This window comes from Poecilia reticulata, chromosome 10 (genome assembly GCF_904066995.2).
Source record: "Poecilia reticulata chromosome 10, P_reticulata-male-v2, whole genome shotgun sequence".
Lineage (NCBI taxonomy): Eukaryota > Metazoa > Chordata > Actinopteri > Cyprinodontiformes > Poeciliidae > Poecilia > Poecilia reticulata.
The window spans coordinates 32,014,343-32,042,150 of NC_088839.1; the positions used below are offsets into that span (position 1 = coordinate 32,014,343).

General features: G+C 40.6%; 3 long non-coding RNA genes across 7 annotated transcripts; 2 read left to right on the forward strand and 1 right to left on the reverse strand.

Moving 5' to 3' along the window:
* Positions 1 to 432: 432 nt before the first annotated feature.
* LOC145553199 (uncharacterized) lies at positions 433 to 6,881 on the forward strand. The gene is made up of 3 exons (XR_014089479.1): positions 433 to 682; positions 5,642 to 5,792; positions 6,759 to 6,881. It is a non-coding gene; the product is annotated as an uncharacterized LOC145553199 (long non-coding RNA).
* LOC103471820 (uncharacterized) lies at positions 6,329 to 26,624 on the reverse strand. Of its 5 annotated transcripts, none has more exons than XR_014089476.1 (5): positions 20,048 to 20,153; positions 17,856 to 17,982; positions 16,211 to 16,346; positions 7,033 to 7,084; positions 6,329 to 6,941 (listed from the first exon to the last, which is right to left on the reverse strand). It is a non-coding gene; the product is annotated as an uncharacterized LOC103471820 (long non-coding RNA). The 5 variants fall into 5 exon arrangements; XR_014089477.1 differs by lacking the exons at positions 6,329 to 6,941; positions 7,033 to 7,084; positions 20,048 to 20,153 and adding exons at positions 10,617 to 11,409; positions 21,964 to 22,088; positions 25,581 to 26,624; XR_014089475.1 differs by having other exon boundaries at positions 6,329 to 7,084.
* Positions 20,282 to 21,716, forward strand: LOC145553036 (uncharacterized). Its single transcript, XR_014089211.1, has 3 exons — positions 20,282 to 20,662; positions 20,769 to 21,241; positions 21,382 to 21,716. It is a non-coding gene; the product is annotated as an uncharacterized LOC145553036 (long non-coding RNA).
* Positions 26,625 to 27,808: the final 1,184 nt, after the last annotated feature.

Consider the following 27,808-nt stretch of genomic DNA (forward strand, 5'->3'; position numbering starts at 1 on the left):
TCTCTGCAACGAGAGACAATTTTTAGTTGTAAAGCTCAAGTCTGAAAACTACAAGCACATCACTTTACCCAAAATCGGTAAAGGACAAAGTTGCTTCATTTCAGACAAAGGCAATAAACAACTAAATGTTAAACAGGAAGTTCATGATTATAATTGGCTGTGTTTAGCAGAGAAAATTAAAAGATCAGTCTTACATCTCTCTCCTGCTGCATAACACCAAAACAATCAGCAGTGTCATTGGCCGTCCTTCAGGTAATAATCTCCTGTTTATGAGGTGAAGATGTGCAGGAGTAATATTGTTGGTGTTCCACTAAAGAAAGTGCTTACATTTCTAATCAGACAGATAAAGAAATGGCAGAATCTTGTAGATAATTAGAGTTAATTAAGCATCTATGCAATAATTAATGGAGATGTATGTGTAGAAGAGTGAAAACAAGCTGTTTTAAATAATGAAAACACTAAGTATAAAATAGGAACTTCAGCATAATTTTTCTTTTTCTGTCTTCAATTTCTCGTTGGAATGAGTAATAAGTGTTATTTCAGTTATTTGGTGCGATTCCACATAGAACCACTGGGGGGCGCCTGTCACATTGGTGGAACAGAAAAGGTTGGGCACACAGAAGAAGAATAAACCTTCCTGTTAGATGCTCAACGTGTGTGTCTCATCTTTTACATATCACAGGTCAGTACAAATGTATTTTGATGCACATACATTAGTTTCATTTAACAGTTGAAGAAGATATTGAATCGAGTCCCGACTAGTGAGTCACACTATGCAGTTTGTGATCAATGTTGTGTGGAAAACATATTTCTGGAGGCTCATTTATGCTAATGCTAGCTGACTTTGTGTGTTTAGCTAGCTGAAGCAGCTGAAGGACTGCTGAGTTCACTTTGAACTTATAATTGTATTTTGCACGTTTTGAAACGGTTCTCACACAAATGACTTTGTTTTGGTGTCTTTGTTTGTAAAATAGACATTTCTTTATGGGTTATTGCAAAAACCACCATATTGTTAAGACATTCGGTGAGCTTATTAAAGAGACACAGTATTAAAAGAGCGCTACACCTTTTTCAGGTTTGTAGTTAGTTTTTGTGCAAGAGATAAAATATTATTCTGTGAAAACAATGGTCACAGTTTAAAGCTAAAATACTTTAAATATGAAAGCATGTTTTATTTGTGCAGAATAAAAATTGTAAAAGCTATTAAAACAGTTAATAGCTGTCCCCAGTCTTTGGAGACAGCTCAACAGACTGAGCTCACTAAGTGTCTAAATCAGTGGTTCTTAACCTGGTTCGGTCCAACCCCAGGGGTTCGGTGAGTCGGTCTCAGGGGTTCGGCGGAGCCTCTGCCGCGGAGGTAAAGACACACTGTGTAAAGTCGTGATGACGCCCCGCTTTGCCATCAGTTGCTGCAGAGGATCACCTTACATTGCTTAGCCAATCAGAGGATCACGTTACATTGCTTAGCCAATCAGAGGATCACGTTACATTGCTTAGCCAATCAGAGCTGCGGAGGAGCCCTGATTGAAGGAGCTCCACTCTTTTTACCAAATTCTATAATCTAAATCTGCTCCTTAGTCGCATCTTTTCGGGGTTGCTACTGCCTCTAGTGGCGTGGGGGTGGTAACACAGCTAATATAATTACATTACTAAATAAGGATACCGCAAAGTATGTTGCGTGTCGGGGAGAGTGGGGGGATAAGAAGGGTTCGGTGAATGCGCATATGAAACTGGGGGTTTCGGTACCTCAAAAAAGGTTAAGAACCGCTGGTCTAAATAGTTCTGCCTTCATGTGTCCTTCTAGTCTTCATCTCACATCAAGCTTTTACAGAGTTGGTTTTTGTGGTGGGCTAAAGTATTGATTAACAAATGGCATGTTTGTTTTCAAGCTGAATATCCAATCAGTACACCCTTGCATTAGACACAAATATAAAGTGGCATCCATCCACTGAGCCAGTTAAGTATGTCTTTCTGAAACCCTTGTTCTGGAAAGTCCAACTCCTCCCACGTCCAAGTAGGCCAGCAATCCACCAGCATCATCTAGGCTGGATATGTAAAGTTCAGGGTGAGATGGCTGACTTGGATGTAGGCGGAGTTGGAGGGGACAACTGTTGAAGTGGGAAAGTGTTCAAACTAAGCCTGCCATCTGCTGTGTCTGACTGAGAGCGCTTCATCTGCAACTGCCACACTTTTAAAAGCCTTTGGATTTTAGCAGCATCTTTCACACTTTGTTTTATTTTTAGCTAAAGTGTTTAGAGTTTGCATTTAAGAGATGATAAGATATGGTATGTTAAAATGAAAAATTAACACTTTATGTACTTTCTTAGCAAATTAAAACAGTGCATCAGTATGAATGCAACATGGGAAAACTAATCAGAGGTAGAATCTAAACCTCCGGCATGAGATTTATCATTGCACAGCCCCGTGTCTCTCATGCTGCATTAAAAGCCAGTGAGTTCATATGGCTTCTTAAAATAAGTTTTAGAAACATCAACAGTGAGGCCTGTCTGATGGGTAGGAGCAGTTTACTCCACAGTTTAGGGGCTGCAACCTTAAACACTCAATCACCTCTGTGAGCCTGTCTAGACCTTGGAACTGCTGAAAGCAAGTGATCATTAGATCTAAGGGATCTGGGGGCGCAAAAGGCTGCAGGAGGTCAGGCAGAAGCCCGGGAGCCTGTCCGTTCACTGCCTTCTAAGTCACCAATAAAGCTTTGAAATCAATTCTGAAATGAACAGGGAGCCAGTGGAGAGAAGTACAGACTTCTGGACCAACTGCAGTCAGTCAGGAGAGGCTCCACTGATAAACACCAGCATGGGCTCTCCGCTCAGAGTTTTCAAAAGATAAAAATGATTTTGCTTTATGTAAATAAACACCTCAGTTTTTTTTTACATATTTGTTAAAACTACATCCAGACAGTAGAATAACAGAGATAATGTGTGGCAAAAATCAATCCCACTACCATTGGCAGAAATACATGACTCCTGGTCAGAACCGGCCAATCAGAGCCGGTGTTGGTGCAGCGCTGCCAGTCAGGCTTGTGTATGAGCTGCTCAGGTTTAAGATTTTTGAGCTGCAGCTGAGCTAATGGCAAAGAAACAAGCTAATGTCTGAGGAAACGGCAGGTTTCTTGAGTTCTGGGGAGGATCTGTTGTGGAGGAGCAGAGGTCGAGGTGATGGGTCAGTAAGGTGTGATCGTTCACGTCTTCAGGCTAAGTCGACGGTTTTCTCAAAACTTCCTTCTGCAGCTTTAGTAAAAGGCTCCAGACTAAGCAGATCCACATGAGAAGTACTGTGGTTACCATTTTACACAAACATAATTGCTTCCATATTTTCCTCATTGAAATTTAGGAAAACTGAGGCTTTCCAGGATTGTGACTTCATTGAGACACTTGAGTCGAGATGAAGGTGAAGCTGAGTGTTTTCAGCATTTCAGTGAAAATAAACATATTTTCTGGACATTAAATATAAATTTGAAATATAAAATAATATTGGCCCCAGAATAGATTCCTGAGGAGTTTTACAAGTAAATGCGGCTGAAGAAGAAACCAGTCCAGAACCTCTGATGCTGCAGGTGGAGAGCAGAAACTCCTCAATCAGTGGCCATTAAACGATCATTAAATGTGATTTTAATAGATTAAATGTGCAGTTCCAGTACTATGAGGAATATACAACCAGACTGAAACTTTTCAAGGATGATGTTTCCTTTTAAAAAACTGAAGGACATTTTGTAAGAGATTTTAAAAAGGGCCAAGAGTTTTAAAGGACAGATGAGTCAAAGTTGGCTTTTGTAAGCAGGCATCACAACAATTGAACTGAGACTGCTGTAAAAAATATCATTAAAACATCAGACCAAATAACATACACTGAAGACACAAAAGATATCACATAAATATCATTAAAAACTATTTCTAGCCATGTCACTGCTAACATTACCTCCATGTTTCTTCATCCTACTGTTGGCTCAGCGCTTTTGTCTGGACGTTTGTTCTTGTTCGAGTTTTTCCTCTCCACTGCTGCCACATGCTTAATGAAGACGAAGAAGTGCAATAAAGTTAATAACCAGATGCAGCCAGTCGGGCTGCATTAGATAGAAACCTTCTGCTGTTTGGCATTTTACCATCAGTTGACTTTATATTAGCTGTACAGTGTGTATTTGTATTGAATTAGACAGGATGCATCTGACTAGATACTGGAAAACTCTACAAGTAGCTGGTGGTTAGGCATTTTTAGAATGTGTATGTTATTGCTGATATAACATGAATACACTAAAAATAAAACCTTGTTGTATAAAAAATGTAAAGTGGAGTTCCCCCTTGTTTGTTTTCTCTCTCCTAGTTTCTGGGAAACTTGATTATGTAAAAATCAACGGCTAAATGTGGCTCAGCTGCCAGCTCATTTCAAATTATTTTGAAGGAGACGCATTTCAGTCTCTGGAGGTTTTCCTGACACCAAAATATCAGGATCAGTTTATTGCCCTGATTTCTGACAGTTGCCAGAACATTTCAGTTTTTAGTATCAACACTCTTATTTCCTTTAATCACAGGAATCCCACCTGCCCAACAAAATGTAACAGTATGCCCAATTATGCACACAATGTGCGACCTAAGAAGATGGGGGTTAAAAGCTTCACCGACTGTTTTTCAGCTGCCGCGCTGTCGATGAGCTCCATGAGCCTGTTAATAATTTATATGAAGTTCTTCTACTTCTGATGTTGTGGCACTTACGTAACTAAGCTTTTTGAACTGTAAGTAAATAATTCTGCAATAAATGCAGCTCTAGCACATCAGGCACATGTTTGTGTCTGAATAATGTTTCAGTTGACATCCTGAATATATCTGATGGTGGAACTTATTTGGGCCAGAGGCTTCATTTGTATGCTGAGAACGATGATATAGACGTTAAAGAGGCAGTCGTTAGTCGTTTTCTGCTTTTAGTGATGTGTTTGAACAAAGCTTCTACTTGGTCATGTTGATAAAAATACCCCAAATAATATCTGGATGAATGAATGTCTTGGAGAAAACACACGTTTTGTAGCCATTAAGAAGGCTCCAGCATAATGCTAGCAACACGTTTGACCAGCTTTCTCATCAGTCTTTGTAGTCTATTTAAACAGGACTACAAAGACTGTAGTCCACTTTAAACCCAGACCTGTCCAGATTCCAGCCATCTCAACCAAGCGGCCACCTTTAGATCCAATTAAATTGTTTCGGAGGTTTGAGACAAACCCAGGAACCAACAGAGAACGAGCCTTTCATCGGTGTTAGCGGACCAGACTTCTCCCTTTTGGTCCGCGTCACAGTTTGATTCTGCATTCACACCTCCCTGAATGAAACAGAGTTTCTGGGCAAATTAATTAGTTTGATAAAGTGGATTAAAGTGAGCTGGTGTGACTGCGCCTTAAGCCACGCTGCGTTCTGCCTTTGACATCGAACATTTTGTCTTCTTCTGAACTGAGCAGGAAGCCGAGGAATTTGAACTCTGTGGTCTTGACCAGCTCCTGTCCATCCATCTTGATCGGTCTGGGGACCGCACTTGAGTTATTCAGAATTATTGATGTTCAATGTTAAGTTTTCTTCTTTCAATTAGTTGCTCCATGTTTGCATGTCATTTTGACATCCTGTTTGCTCTGGGTTGACAGCACATCATCATCAGCGTAGAGGAGGTTCCTCTGCTGTCGCCGTGTTCAGGCGAGGCCGGTGGACGTCAACCAGGATGTCAAGAAACGCTGACAATCCTGCTGGGCATCAGATTACACTTCTGCTCAACAATGCATTTCTACAACCACCTAGGTATTGTTTTTGAAACATATTGCTGTTATGCCTTTCATCATCAGTCCACCTTGAAAGGTTAAAATACATAAATAAAAAGCCGAGACTTGCCATATGACCTGTGTGTGTGTAAGCTGTCGTCTATGATCAGATCAGCCCAGAACCATTTCCTTTCCAATATGAACATGTTAGCTGCTGTAGTTCAACACAGCACGTTTTTTAATTGAGCTGAAAAATGGCCCCTGTGCCGGATCACAAAACAAGCTGCTTACCCAAACTCCCACACACTCATCATCCTGCTAGGAACAACAATTAACTTTGCTGAAATAAACTCTAAACAGTTTTTTTCTTTGTGGAGATTTAAACCAACAAGCAGCAGTCGCAACTTTTAGCACTTACATTTTCAAAGAATGACTTTTATGACTGTTTACTGACTTTGTAATAGAAGATTCTTATACTTAATAATTATTCTTTTTTTTTTCAGCATCTTTTCCTAAACATCAGATCTTATTTGAATTTCACATTTTTGTAAGTTTCCAAACAGAAGATTGTACAAATAAGATGCTGTTTATGTTTATTTGTAATGTAAAATAAATTACTAAGTCGTCTCTACAAATGGTGAATAAATATAGAGCTCATTTAAAAGCTGATCATAATTTCTGGAATGGTTTCTGCCGTTTTTACACATATTCATAATTCATCAATTGAAACCAATCATTTTAATATGAATAATAATGATGATGCCCAGAACATGATGATGGATATAATCATGATGCTCTATGCACTGAAAACCATGATAATGGGGAATGTTTGTAGAGAAATAGGATGCAGCAACTCTGGTGGTGTTGCTTTCTTCGTCTTTGAAGGCCGAGGTGCATGTTGAGAAAAGTAATCCTTGAGTTGGCAGCATTGGGAATCAGGATGATTTGGTGTAGCAGGCATCCATGTCCATGATGACTCTAGCTGTATTGTTTACTGCATCTCTAGATGAAGCTGCAGGTCTGGAGAGCAGCAGGTTTGGTGAACAGTTGCTACTGAATGCTGCTGGGAGGAAGAGGTTGATGAGGCGTCAACCAGACCCGTGGAGTTGGACAGCGAGGGAGCCAGAAGACGCCTGGAGAGGTGGCGCTAATTAAACGTTCTGCTAGGGCAGCCTGGTGTGTCCTCTACCTGTTGCAGAAGAAACGATTAACTGCTTCTAAAGGCTCAGGAATCACCTGAATACTGTGATTAAGGTGGAGCAATGGCGGCTGGTTCTGACCTTTGAACCTTTACCACTTTACTTTCTTTTCTCCCCATTTCCTCTCTGATTACTGTGAAGAAAGAACGGCACAAAAAATCTTTAAAATATTTATTTCATCTGAAACTATCAGGTCACACTGAACAAAGTTTATGTGCTTTTAAATAAATCAGTCCTTTAAAATTAGAAATATAAACTAAATCTAAGAAATACTCTTGCCCGCCAGTTTAATTTTCTCTCTGCCGCAGTGTCCCAAACAAGAACTGCTTTCTTTAAAAAACCCCCAGAGTCTCATCAACAAGATTTATAAGTGAAAATGAACACCAGTACTTAATCTAAGCAAACACCTTGTTCACACATGAGTCTGGGCTACACCTCGCGCTCACCCCACGGGCGCTTTGTAATTGCTTTTATGCTTATACGTCTGCCAATAAAAATACCCAGCAGTGAGTTTGGAGAGGCTGCAGATGAAAGTCCTCTCAGAAGCTTTTGTTTCACATTAGTGTCCTGGAAATGTGCCACGCCTTCCTCTGTGCATCTAGTGTTGATGCTCACGCTGAGGAGGGACTTGGACTCTAATTTGAAAACCTGCCACCATTACTCAGACCTTCAACAGTGCCTTGTCTATTTTATGGCAGTTAAAGCTATAAAAATACATTGCAGGGGGGATTAATCATTGAGATGTTGAAAGTAAATTAGCTGTCCATCATTGGGAATGAATCAGACGTTTATTACTCTGCCTGTCAACCCTCCAGATTAGATCTTGTTGTCCAGAATGTCTCCCACTTTCTCTCTATTTCAGGGTCTTTGCCATGTTTCCAAATGTTGCACCAGTGTGGACCTGCTCTGCTATATGATTTATGTATGTTTGTTTATTGCTTATTTCGCTACATTCAGTGTACAAATACGATTCTGTGCTACATTGCTCATGAATTATCAAATAAAAACTACAATTTGAATGTCATCATTCAACAAGTGTGCCTTTAAATCCTGGAGAAACCCAACTCTGAGTGAATAATGTGCACAGGGTTAAAAACAATGAGCTAATTTACAATAAACTTCCATGCAGTTATTTTTTTTCCATGATGATCTTTAGTTTTAAAACACAAATGCTTGAGATAATCACCAAGCAGGTGCTAAAAATTGTTGTCATTAAGCTCAGATTCCTGTGATGAAATGTTTTAGTGATTTAATATTTTGTGTATTTTCATCAGCTGTAAGCAGAAAATAATAACACAGGTTTAACTGAGACAGCTTTAATGTGCTGTAGTTGTCATGCCAGGCCACTAGATGACGCTGTGATTTCAACATGTAGTCGAAACACACATGCACCTTTGGCCTTTAGCTTCCACCTGATTTAGAAAACAGGAAACTGTCTATGGTAATGCAAGTATTCTTAAAATAAATTGCATTTTATATGCAAAACATGCATTAAAGTTACCAGAAAAAAAGGCTTCAGTATTTATTCTAATTTACTGAATATGACTGAAAGCAAACATTTATTATTGTGTTTATGGGTTTGCCACAGTTCGTCTGAACCTCAACAGAGAAGCAGAAATGTAATAGTTTTTGGGCTCTTGCTGTGTTTCCCCAGCTGAGAGATGAGTCACGAAGAGTAATTGTGTGAGCAGAGTCCCCACAGCGTGATTACACAAACACCAGAACTCATGGAAAAGTTCTGCTCTGCTTGTTCTTACTGTAGGTTTTGAGCACAGTGAGGAATGATTTAGACTGTTTCATAAACACAGAGAATAAAACAGACCCCAGAGACCGGCTCCCCTAAAGGGTCATGGCTCACGCTGAGGGTCAAAGGTCACACGGTGCTGGACCGCAGGACAAACCAGAGGGATTTTTCACGTTTTGGCTCCAGGAACTGTTTTACAGATTACTGACGTCGACCCTAACTGACCTCAAACCGCCATCAGCTGGTCACGGCCTGCTGCTGTCTCACCTGGGATGGAGGAGAGATGAAACCATATTGGGATTGGGGCGGATTGGGGCAGCGTCTACTGTGAAGCGGGCGCTGTACCGGTCCGTCGTGGTGAAGAGAGAGCCGAGCCAAAAAGCGAAGCTCTCGATTTACCGGTCGATCTACGTTCCCACCCTCATCTATGGTCATGAGCTTTGGGTCATGACCGAAAGAACGAGATCACGGGTACAAGCGGCCGAAATGAGTTTCCTCCGCAGGGTGGCTGGGCTCTCGCTTAGAGATAGGGTGAGAAGCTCGGTCATCCGGGAGGGACTCAGAGTAGAGCCGCTGCTCCTCCACGTCGAGAGGAGCCAGTTGAGGCTCGGGCATCAGGTCAGGATGCCTCCTGGACGCCTCCCTGGCGAGGTGTTCCGGGCACGTCCCACCGGGAGGAGGCCTCGGGGAAGACCCAGGACACGCTGGAGGGATTACGTCTCTCGGCTGGCCTGGGAACGCCTTGGGATTCCTGGAGGAGCTGGAAGAAGTGGCTGGGGAGAGGGAAGTCTGGGCCTCCCTTCTGAAGCTGCTGCCCACGCGACCCGACCCCGGATAAGCGGAAGAAAATGGATGGATGGATGGATGGATGGATGAAACCATATTCAGTTCCTCGCAAACATATTCTACAACCACTGACCTTCATGTCTTTTTTCCATCTTAGACCAACATAAAGCTGTTTTATACATTATTATAAAGTGGTAGGAAAACTATAGAAGCTTTTCACAATTTATTAAAACGTTGGTGTTTTCAGATGTTCTGCTTGAACAGAATGAAAAATGAATAAACATTTTCATCTGCAGATAGTCACATCAACAGACTGAGAGGCTAAAATCTGATTTTCATTTGTAAAAGTGACAAATCTGTCATTTTACTTCTAATTATTAACCACATTGTGTTTATTAGAATAAAAACTATAAAAATACTGAAGTTCTAATGTGATGTGATAAAATCCAGATCAGTGACAAGGGCCAATGTTCCCATGCAGGGTGGGATTCATTTCATATGTTTTCTCTGAGAAATGTAACATTTTTCTAAACTATTGACACAAAAATTAAAAATCTGAAAAGATGGGAATAGTTTTAAAACGGAGCAGAACTGAATGAAGAGAAATGCACTTTTGGCTACACTGAACATCTGAATTCCAATAAAAATATGGGTTGTCAAATGTTTCAGAAGAGTAATAAATCATTTGAACTAATAGTTGCTTTATTGCTGCTTTGGTCAATGCACTACATCTGAATAAGGGGAGGTTACTCTGACAGAGACTGAAAGGAGCCTCTGCTGCTGAATAAAAATGACATTATGTGTTGGCCTTGATTTATGGCGAAAATCCAAACATTTAATAACATTTACAAATGTTTTCCACACCGGCACTGCACCAAACTCTGATTCTCATGGAATGAGAAAGGAAGGAGAAAGAAGGTCTTCATGCTAGCAGGGATTCGAAATGAAATCCAGTCTGATGTGCAAAAACTCTGAAAAGTATGCGGTTTCCTCAGTTTTGACGTTTGCAATAAGCAGCATGACGGATCACCTTGAGGAGATGCAGCGCTGCTTAGAACGCTTCGCTTTTTAATGCATCAGGTTTTGTGTTCATTCACATGAATATTTTCCTTTGCATTAGAAAAAAAATCAGAGATGCAAACTGGTTTTTATTTTCTGTGACATATTGGAATGCAATTCAAGCAGATGCTGCTAAAACATGTTTCACTGATGAATTTTAAAGTCTGCGAAAATAAAAAGCAAGTTTGTTGTTTTCTTTAGTTAGAAAGCTTGAAGAAATCTCCTGTTGTTTGGCACAAAATCTGCCACATAAATTCCTTGATTTAACTCTTGTTTCTGTTTTGTAATGTTCCAGATTCTCCAGTCCAAATGATGCTTGATGTGTTGAGCAGAGATCCTAAATTGACTCTTGTTGTGGGTGTGCGTTAGCATTATGCTTTGTGTCAGTTTTGCATTCTTTGTCTTTCAGCTGTCACTTCCTGCACACATCTTCCCTGTTGAAGTCACCAACCTGCCTGGATCGCTGAACAAACGGGAAGCTCGCGTGTCAGGCGTCTGTCTCAGTAGAGTCAGTCACTTTGTAGGAGCTGCAATCCAACATAAAATCTTTGTTTCATGCTCTGCAGCTGCAGACTGCTTCCTCTCTGGGATGTTTTCTGCCTCCACGGTGCTGAATTGCTCATCTCCTTTAGCATTTAGACTTACAGATGGGATAAAACTGGGAAGTCATATGTTTTGTGAATGTAACCTTGTTGAGGATTTTCTATGGCTGCAGTTCTACCTGCTTCATAAGTGAAGCCTGATACTGTTAAAATTTTAATGGAACAGTGTTTGCGGAGCTTCATTTATCTTGCATGAAATGTGGTGGTTCGTGACGTCGTCTACATCAGTCCAGGTCGCATGACTTTTAAAGCTGTTCAAGTTTTAGCCTAAAAGCAAACATAAACAATGCAACAGACACACAAGCTCAATTACATCACAATACTGTCATAAATGTAAACAAGAACAAATACAAACTCATCATTCAGCTGCCAGAAAAAAACACAAATATTCATTTGAAGGAAGAGGGAACGACAGACAGCTGTTCTCAGCAGTTAATCAGTTAAAAAAAAAACGGATTTTACTTTTTTCTATCTGTTTGAACTAAAGTTCACAGAAAACCAGCAGATTTGTTAAAGCTGGAAAAGCAAAGGCAGAAACTAATGATGGCTCGGTGCCATTTGCAGCCCACTGAGTGACCTTGGTCCATAGCAAAGGCCATGAAACCAGTACAGTTCAAACTACTGAAGCTATTTATTGGTTAACACCTGCACTCCTCTTCTGCAATACTCCTGAATAAAGCATGGCAAATGTGAATTCTGTGAAAATGGAAAAAAGGTATAATTTTATGATAGTTTGGTAAAAATGTACCATCAGATTTTTAACTTAGTTTCTGTGTCTGTAAGTTATTATATAGTAGATCACTTACAGGCAGAGGACAAGTCTCTTACAGTCATTAGTTTGTAGGAAAGTGAAGAAATCCTCAATGGATGGCCGACCCATCGTATGCGTTTGTGTTTTTCTAGGACTTTTTATGCATTTGGAAATATTGGAAATTATTCCAGCATCAGCAGCTTACAGAGGTATTTGAATAGTTCAGGATCAGCTGATCCTCTGATTGGAAATAGTCTGCATGAAAATCTCATTTAAACATCGATGTCTGGCAGGTTGAACCTCCAGAGCAAACTGTAAGATGCTCCACAAAACCATCACTGCTCCTGCAGTTTGCTCCCTCTACTGTATCTATCAGCACATCCATCCACAGACAGACAGATTACAAGTTGTAGTAGTCCAAGGTGGAAACATCGAACATCAACGTGAAGACCAGACTTCATGTTCGCAAATTAGACGAGAAAAATTCCTGAAGCAAAGTTCTTAGGAAGCTGAATTATTTCAACATTAAACTCCTAAAAGAAACTTGCAGCTGAAAGAGAAACTTTCTGACTGATGTCAGAGACTGCTGGACGCTTCTCACTGCAGTTATTTCAGTCCTAACAGAGTAGTCATTGGTGTTCTAACGTTTTCTTACTTTTCTTCATCATTTCTTGATTTAGTAAATTAAGGTAAGAAAAATTTCATTACTTTTTCCAGGAATTTTTTTGACAATAAAGTACTAAAAATATGAATATCTAAAACTGTATCTACAAACAAGAAAAAATATATCCTAGTTGAGTTTATTATTAGTAATAAACAAAACCCTGATATTTTGAATGAACCTGCTGTTCATAATAGATCTCCTGCTCTGCACAGTTTTGACAGCAGAAAACTGTCACCGCGCTATAAGCAGGTGTTTCCTATATGCACAAATCCAGGTGCACTGCCTCACACCAAATCTTATGATGACACATTATCAGCCGAGGGCAAACTGCCAACCTTCTCACACTCGACTTGTCTGGGAGAAAAGCTGTGGATTTGTTGAGGTGCGCTGGGGTGGATGTCACTATCAAACAGCCACAACAGCAGAGCAGATTCATCCTGGCATCTCCAGCTCCACCAGCCTCCCACAACCAGCGACTGTCCAAACCTGCTGCCGGCTAAATCATCCTCTGCCATTAATCATCCCATGGAGATAAACGTTGCTTTATTCTGTGTAGTTCTTCTCTGATTTTGTTTTTCTTTTCAACCTTACAGGAGTTTTGAAGAAAATGTATAAAATCTGCATTCTATTTTAAATTATTAAAGGTAGCAGAATACTCTAACACATTGACTCTTCTTTAAAACCAAAAATAGCAAAACAGTGTTTAAAAGGAAAAAACTGACTCATTTAAAAAACTCTGTTGAAATGTGTCTCAGAGGTGTAAACAACCAGCCCCTTTGTTAAATGTGACAATCTGCTCCTGTTGGAAACAGGAAGATTTTAACAGCAGCTGTATTCGTGTCTGACAGATGAACACTGGCTTCGATCTGCTTAGTCTGGTTTTGATGTCAATCAATAAAAGTAAAAGTGATTCAGATCAAAAGTCGACATAACTTGTGTTGATAACGACTTGTATTTTTTAGTTGTATTACATTTAGTTCAGTGGTTCTTAACCTTTTTTGAGGTACCGAACCCTCCAGTTTCATATGCGCATTCACCGAACCCTTTTTATTCCCCCCGCCGCCGACACACAAAATACTTTCTAAATACCATTCTGATTCAGTAATGTAATTATATTAGCTGTGTTACCACCCCCACACCACTAGAGGCAGTGTCAACCCCGAAAAGATGCGACTAAGGAGCAGATTTAGAAGTACACGAAAGCTACAGAACTTGGTAAGAAGTGTGAGTTTTGCTGAAGTAATAAAAGACACAAGTTCAAATCCATGCTGAGAGTGGAGCTCCTTCAATCAGTGCTCCTCCGCAGCTCTGATTGGCTAAGCAATGTAACGTGATCCTCTGCAGCAAGTGATGGCAAAGCGGGGCGTCATCACGACTTTACACAAGTGTGTCTTTACCTCCGAGGCAGAGGCTCCGCTGAACCCCTGAGACCGACTCACCGAACCCCTGGGGTTCGATCGAACCAGGTTAAGAACCAGTGAACTAGTTTCATTTAAAAATCTTCTAAAAGGGGATCCACAAGGCTCTGTACTTGGAACCACCATGTTGCTTTCTGAGGTCTTTCTGAAGGGTAAGAAGTTAATTTCAGTATCCAGGTGTTATTCTGGAGTCTTTTTTTCAAAAATCATTTTTAAAAACTAAATACAAATGTGTCTTTATTTTTTTAATAAGAAAAAAATTGATTCACTATTGTGTTTAAACTGCATGGAGATGGATGCAAGAGAAACCAAGAACAGCCCCACGTCTTTAAAAGTAAATATGTTCTCATTTTTTATTCTGACACGTTACGTGAGCCTCAGACAGAGACGAGAACGAACATATTGTAAAGCATCAAGTTCTGCATGTACTAAGTGTGCATGTCACCTCCTGGTTTTTAAAGTGCATGGATATTAGGACCCAAGTTGTCAAAGTCACAGTGTGCTGCTGACTGAATGAGGTACACTACTTTTACATTCATTGCATATTTAGGGACCATCTAGAAATTTAATTTCAAACCAAATAATTATTAGTCAAATTATTTGCACAGTAGGTCAATTTCAGAATCTCACTTTCAGTTTCAAGCGTCTGGCATCCTGAGGTGAGGGAATCTTTCACAGACAAAAGCATAGGGCAGCATGAAATTAGGTCATAATATTAGTGGGTCTGGAGATGCAACCAGAATTTTGTACTCTGAAATCTTAAGTTAGAAGACACATTGTATCAGATGAGTTCTAGATAAAAACTTTAGACATGCGGAAATCATTTTGGTTTTTTAAAAACTAATATGAAGAGGCTGTCAGGTTTAAGTGTTTTTGAGATAAACTGATGTTTTGTAGGAAGCAGATCTGATCTGACCTTGAAGCAGGAAGACTCCAGCAACAGACACAAAGATTCAAATCAACAAGAACACTTTGGAGATGGTATAAAACCACTTATGTTGGAATAATCTGATAAAGGAAAATTCAAAGTTCACAACAGGATGTTTTGCATGCAAGGCAGTTGATGAGAGGAAAACCTAAAGGTGAGCAAATTACTAAGCTGATAAAAGCTGAGATCACAAGACAACATTCACAGAAAAACAACCTGTTTTCTCATTTCAGCAAAGCAACGGTATAATGATGAGTCATGTTACTGATGTGGAACATGTAAAGGCAACACGGATTGTTTTTCCAGATAATACTGTGAACCAGTTCATAAAAAATGATTCATCCATTCACTCCCAAGAGTTACAGCATCATGAAACCAGAGAGCGCTATGCATCTTCATAAACCAGAACGGCAAACAAACTCACTGTAATCAACACAATAAGAGAGCTGATGCTGACTTGATGCTCGTGTCTCCATCCCATATTTAACCCTTTCTTCTCCCCTCATTAGAAGCTGACATTTGGATTGGATGTGTCACCGAACGCGTTAAACTGAGCAAGTGTAATAAGAAACCGTAATGAGATCAGCTGACTGGAGCTGACACTTCGCAACTCATCGTCAAAATCTGCGCATGAAAACGCTGCAGCAGTCAGAGCTCTTCCGTCGTAACCGAACCACTGGGATTGTAAGTGATAGACCAACACTGACTAGTGCATAAATGTAAAGTGGGATATGAAACATGCTGTACCTACGAACAGCCATGCATTTGCAATAAGCCCCATCCATCCATCCATTTTCTTAAACCCTTTTCCCTCAGTGGGGTCAGGAGGTGCTGGTGCCTCTCCAGCTAGCGTACCGGGCGAGAGGCGGGGTCACCCTGGACAGGTCGCCAGTCTGTCGCAGGGCAACACAGAGACACACAACCATGCATCCACACACACTCACCTAGGGGCAATTTAGAGAGACCAATTAACCTGACAGTCATGATTTTGGACTGTGGGAGGAAACCGGAGTACCTGGAGAAAACCCACCATGCACAGGGAGAACATGGAGACTCTATGCAGAAAGACTGGGGCTGGGAATCGAACCCAGAACCTTCTTGCTGCAAGGCAGCAGCTCTACCAACTGCGCCACTGTGCAGCCTCAATAAGCCCCCTGAGTGAATACGTTGTATCTTTGCTACAGTTACATCTGCATGTCTTTTGGGTTATATTTCTGCTAGCTTTGCATCTAAACAGGGACATTTTTGCTCATTCCTACTTGCAGAATAGATGAAACTCAGTCAGAGGGGAGGGGCAGCGAACTGACCAGCTGCGTTCTGGTTGGTTGTCTTGGTGGACGTGAACTTTCACCCCAGTCTCAAGTCTTCTGCAGCCTCTACCAGGTTTTCTTCCAACACTGCCGTCATTTATCGCCACCACTCTTCCCAACAGCTCTGTCCCTCCTGAAAAACAAGCATTCCCACATCATGATGGTGCCACCACTGTGCTCACCATGAAAAGGTTAGGAATTTTTGGGGAATTTTAGTTGATTTAATTGAATGGGAATGTGTTTTGCTTGGTAGCTGTTTTTAAAAATGCCAAAAACAATTTAAAGTAAAGATCTGTGCAGGGAATGAACACTTAAAAGCAGAACCAGTCACAAAGTGAGCAAGTGGCTTTCAAAATATAAAGAAATCCCTCAAACTAAACATGTCTCCAGGAAAAACCTTGTTGGAACTGCATCCCAGTGACCTTTCCCAGTGTTCAATGGTTTTAACTGGGCAGACATTCCAAGTGAGTCCTTTTTACCCCAGCCTTAATTACAGTGCTGCTGAATACTCTGCCAACACGTACAAAGTGTGTAATTGAGAGTCTCTGCCACTTCCCATGCCAGTAAATGACAATCACAGGGACAGAAACCATGTTGCAGTTTTCAGACAGGAATGTTTTAATTTCCAGTGAAACTCACACTTTTCAAGAGGTTCATACCAGGATCCAACATGTGGCTCCATCACTGAATATTAATAATAATAATATGCTCCAGTTGTCATTCGAAAGTTTAAAGCTTGACATCCACTTCCTTCCTGTGTTTGTGTTTCTGATGGAAAGTTGCATGGAAACTAGGATGTATTTTTTGTTAACGGCTTTTAAAAGTTTTCTTGACATTGTTAAAGACACGATTTAGAAAGGAAACAAATGCAAAGACCTATATAGTACGTTTGCTTCATTTTTAACATTGTTTTATCTCGTTTCAAAAACATTTTTCATTTTCTTCCAGTTTTCTCATCCACTCTGCACATGAACTGGTTCTTTTATCAGCTGTTATTTCGGCATGCAGCTGGAAACCTGCTGGTTTTTGGTCATTGGCTGAACATGGACGCCTCAAGATGCTAGAAGTGGTGCAATGAGCAGAAAGCGTCTGCCACAGCTGAGTGCAGCTCAGATGGGCAATTCTTTAAAGATTTGCCAGTAGGAGTCGCTCTTTCTGTACAAATAGCCTTTTTTCATCCTAGCAACCGAAACCCTGCCAGGAATAATAGGCGTAAAAATCAATCAATCAATAGCATCTATCCAGTTGTTTCATAACTCAGGCCAAAGCTTTGGATCACCTTTTAACTCTGAGCACCAAGAACCGTTTCATGAAATCAGACACATAGATGTAGCTAACTATCCTGAATCACTCCATTAAAAAAATCCCCTAAAGATAACTCATGTTTAATCTAGCTCAGAATTTAATGGCATTGATTAGTATTTATAGACGTACACAAGATAAAACCAGTGAAACCAGCAGCTAAAAGACGGAGCAGGCTCAGCAGGAAAGAAGGAGCCATGTGAGTCTCGACTGGAGATCCCAGCTGGGAATTTCCAAATTTTCTCCATGTCGGTGTTTTTTTCCCCCAATAGTCCAAAACGTTTAGTTTAACTGGGAATTGAGCAGAGGATTGTGTTTGTCTGAGTGCATGGCTGTTTACCGGGTGTCTCCTTGTGTTGGCCCGGTGATGGACTGCCGGCCTGTCGGCGGAGCGTCCCGTCTGTGGCTGGTGACGGCTGGGATCGGCTGCAGCTCCCCGCTGACCCTCTGATTGAAACGTCTCACATCTATCCAAACAACAAAATCAAGTATGTTTCAAAATAGACTAAATTTGAACTTAAACAGAAAATACCTCTGAAGCAAACAAGGTTGACATCTGCCAGAATATCACCACCAAGTTCAATTATTTTACTAATATGATTACAACAATACATCAGTGCAATAAATAGACGAGCTGTGCCTCGGTCCAGTCCTGCAGAGCTGCCATCCTGTCATTTCTCCATCACACCTGATTCTACTGAGCCTTCCCTCATCAGCATTCAGTCACTCCGCTCTGCACAGGCCTGGAAACGAGACGCTCATGGGATGAATCTGAACGTTGCAGGACATAGGCTGCCCTCATGTAGACTCATTACAAAGCATTTAAATCTTTAAAGTTGATGCTTGAAGTGAATACAATTATTTACTGAAATAGATCCCATTTTAGGTGTATTTATAGAACCTTTTTCCACATGTCTTACCCCCAGCAGCAGCAGCAGCAGAGCAGCACCAGGCTGCATCATTTAAAGAGCCTAAAGAAGAGCGGACAGCCCTGGAGCCTGCAGCCAAATATGACTCTGCTTTCCTGCTCACTCAATGTCTTCTTTTTTTATTATTCTTACTCACCTTTTACTCATTATGGAGACTTTAAATGTCACTGATTTCTATCACCTGAAATCCTCTCAGCTCTCATAGGAACACTACAAATCTAAAAACCGTCTCACACGTTAAGAGGTACGGAACTTCACAAAACACACCCCTGGGCAAACTGCATGCCATTTATGATCTGTATCACAATTAGAAATCAAATGTCTCCCTCCTTCTGTGAAAAATGTCAGCTGAGTTTAAAGGAGTTCAAGTCTCGGTTGGGGAATAGAAGGAGAAAGGGCAGATGGTAATGATTCTTTCAAACACTTCTTGATGTCTTTCTAGACCTCCGGAGTGCCGGTGTGAGTTGGCGCTGATGCGTGTGATGTTTCATTTGTGTTGTGGAAAATACAGGCTACCAAATACTAATGATTTATTAGGATATTATATTGTATCTGCATAGTAACCATTCTCCATGAAAAGTGTTTTGAATTAAACAAAGTACCATTAACTCTTTCATGCATGGCAATTAAAACAGTGTAAAGGTATTTTACGGCTACTTCTGCTTGTATGAGGACATTTCCATGTAAGTTGCTCCATTGCACACAGTGCCCCCTACAGGTCAACCAACGAAACATTACAAAATCTTTAACATTGACGACGCCAGTAGGACTCAAAAGCCCAACATCAGAGACTAAAAGCACTTAGATCCCAGAAAAGTACGTTTTAAAAAGCATTAAAAACCTTCACTGAAGATCCAAACTAAGCTGGTTCCAGAACCGGGATGCAACCACCAAAAAGCTGGAGCTCCCCGGCGTTTTGGGCTAAAAGCTGACTGGATGAAATCAGGGAATTGCCATCGGATGAGCTGAAGACACTTTAGCAGCAAATAAATAAATGGATAAAACAAAATGAGGACGAATGGCCTTTATTTAAAAAAAGGCTTAATTTTTCCCTAAAGTTCCTGAAGGAAGGTTGTCCTGCACAACAGAATCGATCCGACTTTCAAATGTAAAACTCATCAAATTAACCCAAAGTTTTTGACCCATTTTGTCAGAATAAAAGCTAAAGCAGTGATATCTGTAGTAGTAAATACAGTTATTTGTCTAAAAACAACTAATTCTGGACTTTACTGCTGTAGAGCAGCACTGCAAGCACAGACAGGCAAATCATCTGCACAGCAGCGAATGGATAACTGGATATTAATGAGTTTTATCTGTTAATGAGTTTTAATAACTCCAAGTGGCAACATATAAACTGGAAATAAGTGAGGGCCAAGCATAGAGCCCTGCTGGACTCCACGTGTTAGTTTAGCAGTCAAAAGGCTGAATTATTAGTAACAAAGGAAATTCTTTCTGCCAGATGAAACATTTCAGTGCTGATGGAGACGCAGTGGTTCAATCAGGACAGAAAAACTAAATGATCTCCTCTGTCACAGGATGCTGGGAGGTCCAACAAAACCAGCGTTTTGTTCTCTTCATGTTAGTTTGAACTCTGAACTCTTACTTTGGTGTTTTCCTCTTCTGGTTAATAGATCCTTTAATGCTTTGGTTCAGATCATTCTGCCTTCTTTCTGTGTTAAATTGGTTTAGTTTCCCCTGATCGGCTTCTTCCCCAGCTGCACCATATTACCCTGATTAATTACACCTGGTTCTCATGTTCCTCATTTATTCTCTGAACAGTTAAAGCCCTCAGTTTTCTTACCGCTTCATGTGTTTCGCTTCACTTTGCCTGTTTCCCCTGAGTGAACTCTCCTCATCTCACTTTGTCTGACTTGGATTTTGTTGGTCGATTTTAATATTAAATTTCCTGCAGCCTCCACTCAGCCTGTCATTTGGCCTCAATAGAAACGTGACACATCCATCCATCACTGTGGACATCATGCCTCACATTTTAAGATTTTAATCTCAGTAGTTTTTGGCATCATGTTGATTAGTTCAGTTGGTCCATGTTCATGTTGTGAGACTGAAGTTCAGGACATGGCTGAAGGAAAACCTGCAGGTCGTGGAGCTGATATCTGGATGATGGCTGATGGAGGCTGGAGCCAAAAATAACTAAACATCAGGTTCCTGGAAGCTGAAATAAACCCTGTTTCTGCATGAGGCTCTTGCAGACAGTGAGGTTTGTGAATCATTCACTTTACTGATGATTGATATTTCTTTTTTTTTTAGTGCTATGAATAATATTTGTGTTGTTTTTGTTTAAATTGTTGATGATGTAATAAAAGAGGGAGCAAAGGTCTGAAGAGGACGAGGCAGGAGGAAGAAAGCACCGAAATCAGAGGACAGGTTTCATTTATTCTGCTAAAAAATGTTAAATATGTTGCCACATTATTTAGTACATTATGTGCTCGTGTTATAATTTCCACTCAAATTAAAAATCATTTAAACTATAAACTTTCCATGTGATTTTAAATGCGTTACGCAGATGTTAAAAACAAATGTTGATCTTTAATTCTTAAATATTTTTATGCATGAGGATGAGTGGAAAAAGAGGATTCAGCGCTGGGTGAGGTTAACACGATTCCTGCATAAATAGGCTAATAAATTCACACCTGATGCTTGAGTCACATTTCCTGCAGGTCAGAGAGCGTTGATTACAACGCGGCCGCAGTAACTCCTGATTAGCTGCGTCTTCCTCTTATCGCTGCTGAGGGGAGTAAAGACGTGTTGGATGACAATAAGAGTGATGAAGACTCATGTAAGTCTAATGAAAAGCACACAATGATGAACGTGATAATCTCTATCAGAACTGGGATCTTGGTTCTGCTCCTGATGTGGCTCTGAGGGACTTTTCATTTTTCTAATCTCTTCTCTTTCTCATTTTCATCTCTGCTTTAGGACGACAAACGTGACGAAGGATAACCGCTGCTCTTCCTTCTCTCCCTTTGAGATCCATGTGTGAACCTGGAGCGTCTTTTATGATGCAGAGGCTGTAAAGTGGATCCAGTTTGCTGAATGGACTTTTTCCCTCCATATTTGTGTCGATGTTCAGAACCAGTTATAGACAGTTTAATGAAATAGAATCAGGCAAATTCACAGAACAGAACAATTTAAAACTAATACATGACAATATCTATAAAATACTGTGGACTTTCCTTATTTTTAAAAATCTCTTTAATCGTGGAATAGAGTAGAAAACCAACTGATATCCTGTTTTAAAGCCTTACAGACTGAGCCAATTAATAAAGTTTTTAAAAATTAAACTATGGAAATATTTAAAATGAGAGAAACCTTTAAACACTTACAGAATTGACTGAAATCAAAAACGGCAGAAAGTAAAAAATACATTAAAAAGCCTCTGACCAGTGGAAGCTGTTTATCAGCTTCAGCTCTCTGGTTTAAGCTGCAGGTAACTTTTCAAAAAATGTTTTTTACATATTTGCTGTAACTGCCACTACGTCCTGACGGAGCAGCGCGTACCCGAGCTTCGTTGACAGCACTAAGACCCTCCTCCTGGCTCTGATTGGCTGTTTCTCACCGGGAGCGATGCATTTCTGCAGATGGCAGTTGGACCACAGAGGAGCCTGGTTTGTCTGCGTCATGTTCTGTCGGGACAGAAAGGCAGTTTTAGCAAATATGTAGAAACATTTTCATAAAAGTTACTGCAGCTTTAAGATGATTTTCTTTGCAGATGGAAGAGACTGAAACATTTTCAGATTTTTTTATTCCTGCTGGTAAATTCTTCCAATTTTGTTGACCTTTAAATGAAGAGGAGAATTTTCCAGATGTATTTAGCACATCTTACTGGATTACAGTTTCTGCTAATATCTGTAATGATTTGAATTTGTTGGGTTTTGATCCAAAACTTCCAGTACTTGTTTGGACATGAACATGACAGGGATGTTAACTAGTTAACTGGGATCCAACCAGTTAAAAAACAGGAGCGTCTTGATATAATGATAGTCGCATCCTATCGCACCAACTCAGTGAGAAAAACATTTAAGTTTCAACGTTTCCTCACAATCTGAAACACTTGTATATTTGAACTCATCTCCTTTTGGATCAGCAGTAAAATGATCCCCTTTGTTTCACTCATGGTTTTCTAATGCCCAAATATTGCAGTAAAAATAATGTCTGCATGTCACAGGATGACTTGAAGCTAATGGCAGGATAATTGTTGCATCTGCAAAATGAAAGACGATGTAGGTTTTCAGAAATGATGAAGCATAAAGCAAAAAACAAGAAAACCACTTAAGTCTAAACTGACAACTGAACACAATTGATTTTATGAATTTAATCTTAAATTTTATTAGTTTATTTTAGCTCACAGTGATAAGTATGAATTGTTAATGCTCCTTTGTTCTTTGAACAATACTGCAATTCTCTGAAGTTGAAGGATTCGGTTTAATTAAAATATATTCTAAAGGGAGGCTTTCAAAAATTAGACAGCTTTCAGGAGCTTATTGTATGTTTGATTTCTGCCTGAGAGAAAATAATAAGCTCCCGGAATGATTCATATTATTTCTTTGGTTAGTTATTTTATGTTCCACTTCTTATATTTGGGAATTTTCAATGATGATTAAGATCAAATATATTCCTCACAAGTTTTTATTGTCTCTACATAACAATCATGGATTTGATCTCAAGTACAGAGGCTCATCTGTCCTGTCTGACAGCAGAACATTTTCAGCTTTCATTTCAGTGAGAGACACAGAATCAGTGAAATGAGTGTTGAACACATCAATAAGATCAATTTAATTATTTTCTTTTGGTCTCTCACTGTTCTGGTTTATGACTGCAGCTTATCCACCTGGAAACACCCTGAATAAATCACTGGTTCCTCCCAAAGAAGCGTCAGACAACAGACCATACAAACTCACTAGGATCAGTAAACCATCAGCAGTTAACCCAACATTTACATCAACGCTTCTTGAATCAGCATCGTAAAAGGTAAACTGGTTTTATTTGAATGGCAAAGTGTGAAAAACACGTCCTAGAAAACAATAGTTCTGTTTAATACCCAACATCTCCATCTGTCTGTAGCGTTAAAGCAAAGAGGGGGTATTTATAAGCTGATTCTCAGCCTAAGGGACATCTAACTAGAGCATATATTTAAATGTAGCCATTATCTTTATGCAGAACTTAACAAGAAGGCTAGTAAAAAGACATGGCTAAAGGGAAAAAGCCAGTACATAAAAAGCATTAAGTAATAGCAGAGCTATGTCTTGACAGACGATTTGAAAGGTCCCATTATTTGAGCCAGTGCAGCACAGCCAGCATCAGACGCAGACGGCTTGGGGCTGAACAATGGCTCACAGATGGTTAAAGGTCCAAAATATGGCTGAGAGCAAAGCCTTTGACAAGCACTAAAAGTTATCAATCACATTCAAAAATCAATCATTAAACTGACAGGCAACCAATGTAAGGATGCCAGAGTGAGAATAATGCGGCGCCGTCTCTGAGCTGATTAACAGTCCGGCTCAGTGCTGCTTGTTGGTACATAAAGTGTCACAGTATTGTTAGAAAATGCAAAGGCAGGCTTGGCTCTTGTCTCTTGTTTTTGACAGATATTACCCAAGTGGTTTAAACATTAAGATAAAGTGACCCGAGTCTCGGCTGCTTTAATATGGGTCAGCGATTGATCGAGCGCCTGGCTGTTTAGTTGAAGCCTTTAGGATAAATGTCAGATGGTTAGGAGATGGCAGAGTTTGTCAAGTTGCTCTATCCTTGAAGCTCGGCGAGAGTCGGCCTCTTCATGGCTGCCAGAATTACAACATGTCCTCTGAAAGCTGTGCATCATCTGGATGTTTTACTGGGAATTAAGACGGAGTTTTCAGGGTTGGAGACGTTGCTGTTTTCAGTGTCAGCAGTGATTTTTATTGGATGACTGCCTGGCTCAAGGGTGTTCGTGGGTCACTGTTCTAAATCTGGAAGAAAAATTACAATCTAGGCCTTTTTTATTTTACTAGAAAAGCCTGTGGAGCGTTTCTGGATCCGTGGCGGCGTTACTGCTCCTCCCCGTCTGCTTTCTGCTGCCGTGCATGACGTGGTGTTGGATACTGACTTTGCCAAGGTTCTCCATTAATCAACTCTACTCAGAAAGATGCCTTATAAAACTGACAGAGTTAACATTTTCTCATTTAATAGGAGCAAAAGTTCTAATCTTTAGTCAGAACATGACTCATCTGTTGTCTGACTCATTTATTAATAACTTGTGTCAAAGTTGGACAATGGAGAATAACATTGAGCTCAATGTTTCAGTCACTGCCCTGATTATTAAACCGCAATGAGGGTCAAACTGAGAATGTGAAGGCTGATTCTTTAAAGAATGATTAGAGAATAAATTGAGCCAAAAAGCGAAGCTCTCGATTTACCGGTCGATCTACGTTCCCACCCTCATCTATGGTCATGAGCTTTGGGTCATGACCGAAAGAACGAGATCACGGATACAAGCGGCCGAAATGGGTTTCCTCCTCAGGGTGGCTGGGCTCTCCCTTAGAGAGAGAAGCTCGGTCATCTGGGAGGGACTCAGAGTAGAGCCGCTGCTCCTCCACGTTGAGAGGAGCCAGTTGAGGCTCGGGCATCTGGTCAGGATGCCTCCTGGACGCCTCCCTGGTGAGGAGTTCATGTCCCACCGGGAGGAGGGGAGACCCAGGACACGCTGGAGGGACTATGTCTCTTGGCTGGCCTGGGAACGCCTTGGGATTCCTCCGGAGGAGCTGGAAGAAGTGGCTGGGGAGGGAAGTCTGGGCCTCCCTTCTGAAGCTGCTGCCCCCGCGACCCGACCCCGGATAAGTGGAAGAAAATGGATGGATGGATGGATGGATGGATGGATGGATGGATGGATGGATGGATGGATGGATGGATGGATGGATGGATGGATGGATGGATGGATGGATGGATGGATGGATGGATGGATGGATGGATGGATGGATGGATTAATAATGCAGAATTCTGCTGTGGTTGATATATTTATGTATCATATATATGTTGCTACACTTTGTTCAGCAACATATTCCATAAATCAGCGATGCTAGCTCCATGCTAGCATGTTCCAGTGCAGCTGGAAACTCTGTTGGACAATGTCTCCCACTCACTTCATGAAGCTGTTGCTGAACTACGGAGCTCCTTTGGTGACAGACTGCTGCATCCTGGCTGCACAAAGGAGCGTTATCACAGGTCCTTCCTCCCAGCAGCTGTAGGACTCAGAAAGTGTTTATCCTTGCAGGGAGAAATGTAACTGTACCTTTTGCACAGTTACATTTAATAAATCAGAGTATGCAATCTGATGAGAAGTGTTTGTCAGATTAAAAGTGCCATCGGTCTTTAAACATGCTTTTTATTTCACACATTACTGTATTAAAATGTTTTTATTGGTCTGATGTAATATTCTAATCTTAAAAGTAGCATTTTGTGAGCTAGTTGTTACAAAATTACATCTGCAGGTTGTGAAAACCTGTACTGAGTTATCAGCCTTGGCTTCAAACAAAGCATAGTGAAGTTCTCAGCTTTTTACATTTCCTGTTGTATAAAGTGCTCAGGATCAAATCTCTCAATTTGCTCAAGAAAGACTTAAAGAAGCCATCTGTTACAGCACCGTGCTCCTCAAACCCTGGAGGCACGCGTAAGTTATAAGCTCTGAGTCAGTAGTTTCACTGCTCCGCTGAGGCTGTTTCTATTAAAAGCAGAGATTTGTATTCAAAATAAGTTGTTTTTTTACATCACACACTACAGGGCAGCACAGCGGCTGCACAGATTCTCCTCTTAATCACCAATAAGTTATCAGACAAAGATGTTCTGAGTAAACAGAAACACCTGATTTCAAATTCATTAATCTTATTAAAGTTTTTAAAAAGTGCCGAACCTCTTGTTGGGTGAAGTGTGATTAGCCACACCCAGTGGTGAGACCTGGATCTTTTCATCTTTTCATAAATCACTCCAGCTTTTTTTTTATTTAGTCAGGATAGATGATAGAAAAAATAGTTTAATGATCGGAAACGTTTAATGCGACCACATCCAGCTCAGCACCTCAGACAGCATCAGTATTGACAAACCTATTTATTATTTTCAGAGCAGCATGAGGACGTAAGTTATCACATGGCAGCACATTTTAACTTAATGAAGCCTTCAGCATCTTTAGAAACGCTCAGCGGTATTTTCCATTAAAACAAGCAGTTTGAAAACTTGTTTTGAACATTTGAAGAAACTGAATTGATGCTGTGAATTTGGGACACGCCACACAGGGCTAAAGATAGAATGGAGTCTGCACTTCTTTGAAAGTGCTGTGTCTTTTTCACAAGGTAACAATTAAACTGCAGCTGTCAGCAGAGGAAATGTTAAACTCACTCGTGGTTCTCTCTCCCTCGCCGCTGACGGTGACCTTGATGGGAAGATGGAGGCCGAGCGCCGAAGCCTCACGCTGGTTGGAGAGGGTTTGTGCGCTGCGTCTCATGGAGAGCCAGCCATCTGGGGTAGGGATATTCATCAGGCAGCTCCAGCACACACACAGCCACCGGCACAGCCACTATCAAACCTATCATCATCACCATCAACACTAGCAAGCAGCATCACATGTTCTCTGGCCTTGTGAAAATCCTGATTCGCTTCTCTTACCGTCTCTCCAAACGATGTCATGCAAAATGATCTCATCATGCAAGGTGACTGTCTGAGCTAACTGCAGGAATGATCGTCTCTAAGTGTCGTTACCTTGCCTCAAGTATGCTGAGAATAGTTGCTTGAGGTTATATGTCAAACAACAAACCATGGATCCGTTTCCACTCTACATATATGCACCATTTTATCACTTTAAAGCATTAAAGTTTCTAGTTGTGACAAAATGAGCAAAAGCTCAAATACTTATGAAAGGTACTGTGTGAAACAGAAAATGTCTAAACTTTTGTGTCATAGTTTTTCTTTTTGTGGGTTTATCACTTATGATTTTTTTCTTTTTAATACAGAAAATAAGATGTTGCCTTGTCGAGCAGGTTGGCTCCAGATGACAGTGATGACCATCAGCCAATGTGTCTGAATGTCTTGCATATGATTGGTGGATCAGACGACAGGAAGTGGTTTGCTGCCAACAGCGTCTGGCTTCCTGCATCACGTCTCCTGATGTTTTCAGTTATTTAAAAGTTCTGCTGCTGTTTGGACTCTTCTGGTCTCAGTTCTGTTCATCCTGAGGTGAATGTTATCTTTTAAACAAAACTAGATTCTCAGAAAGGAAAATAAGTAGCTCCTCCAATTTTCATCTGTCAGAACTGAGCATCTTTTCCATGTTTTTACCTTTGCAAGTATCATTATGAGTAATTTAGTTTGCTTTAGTTTG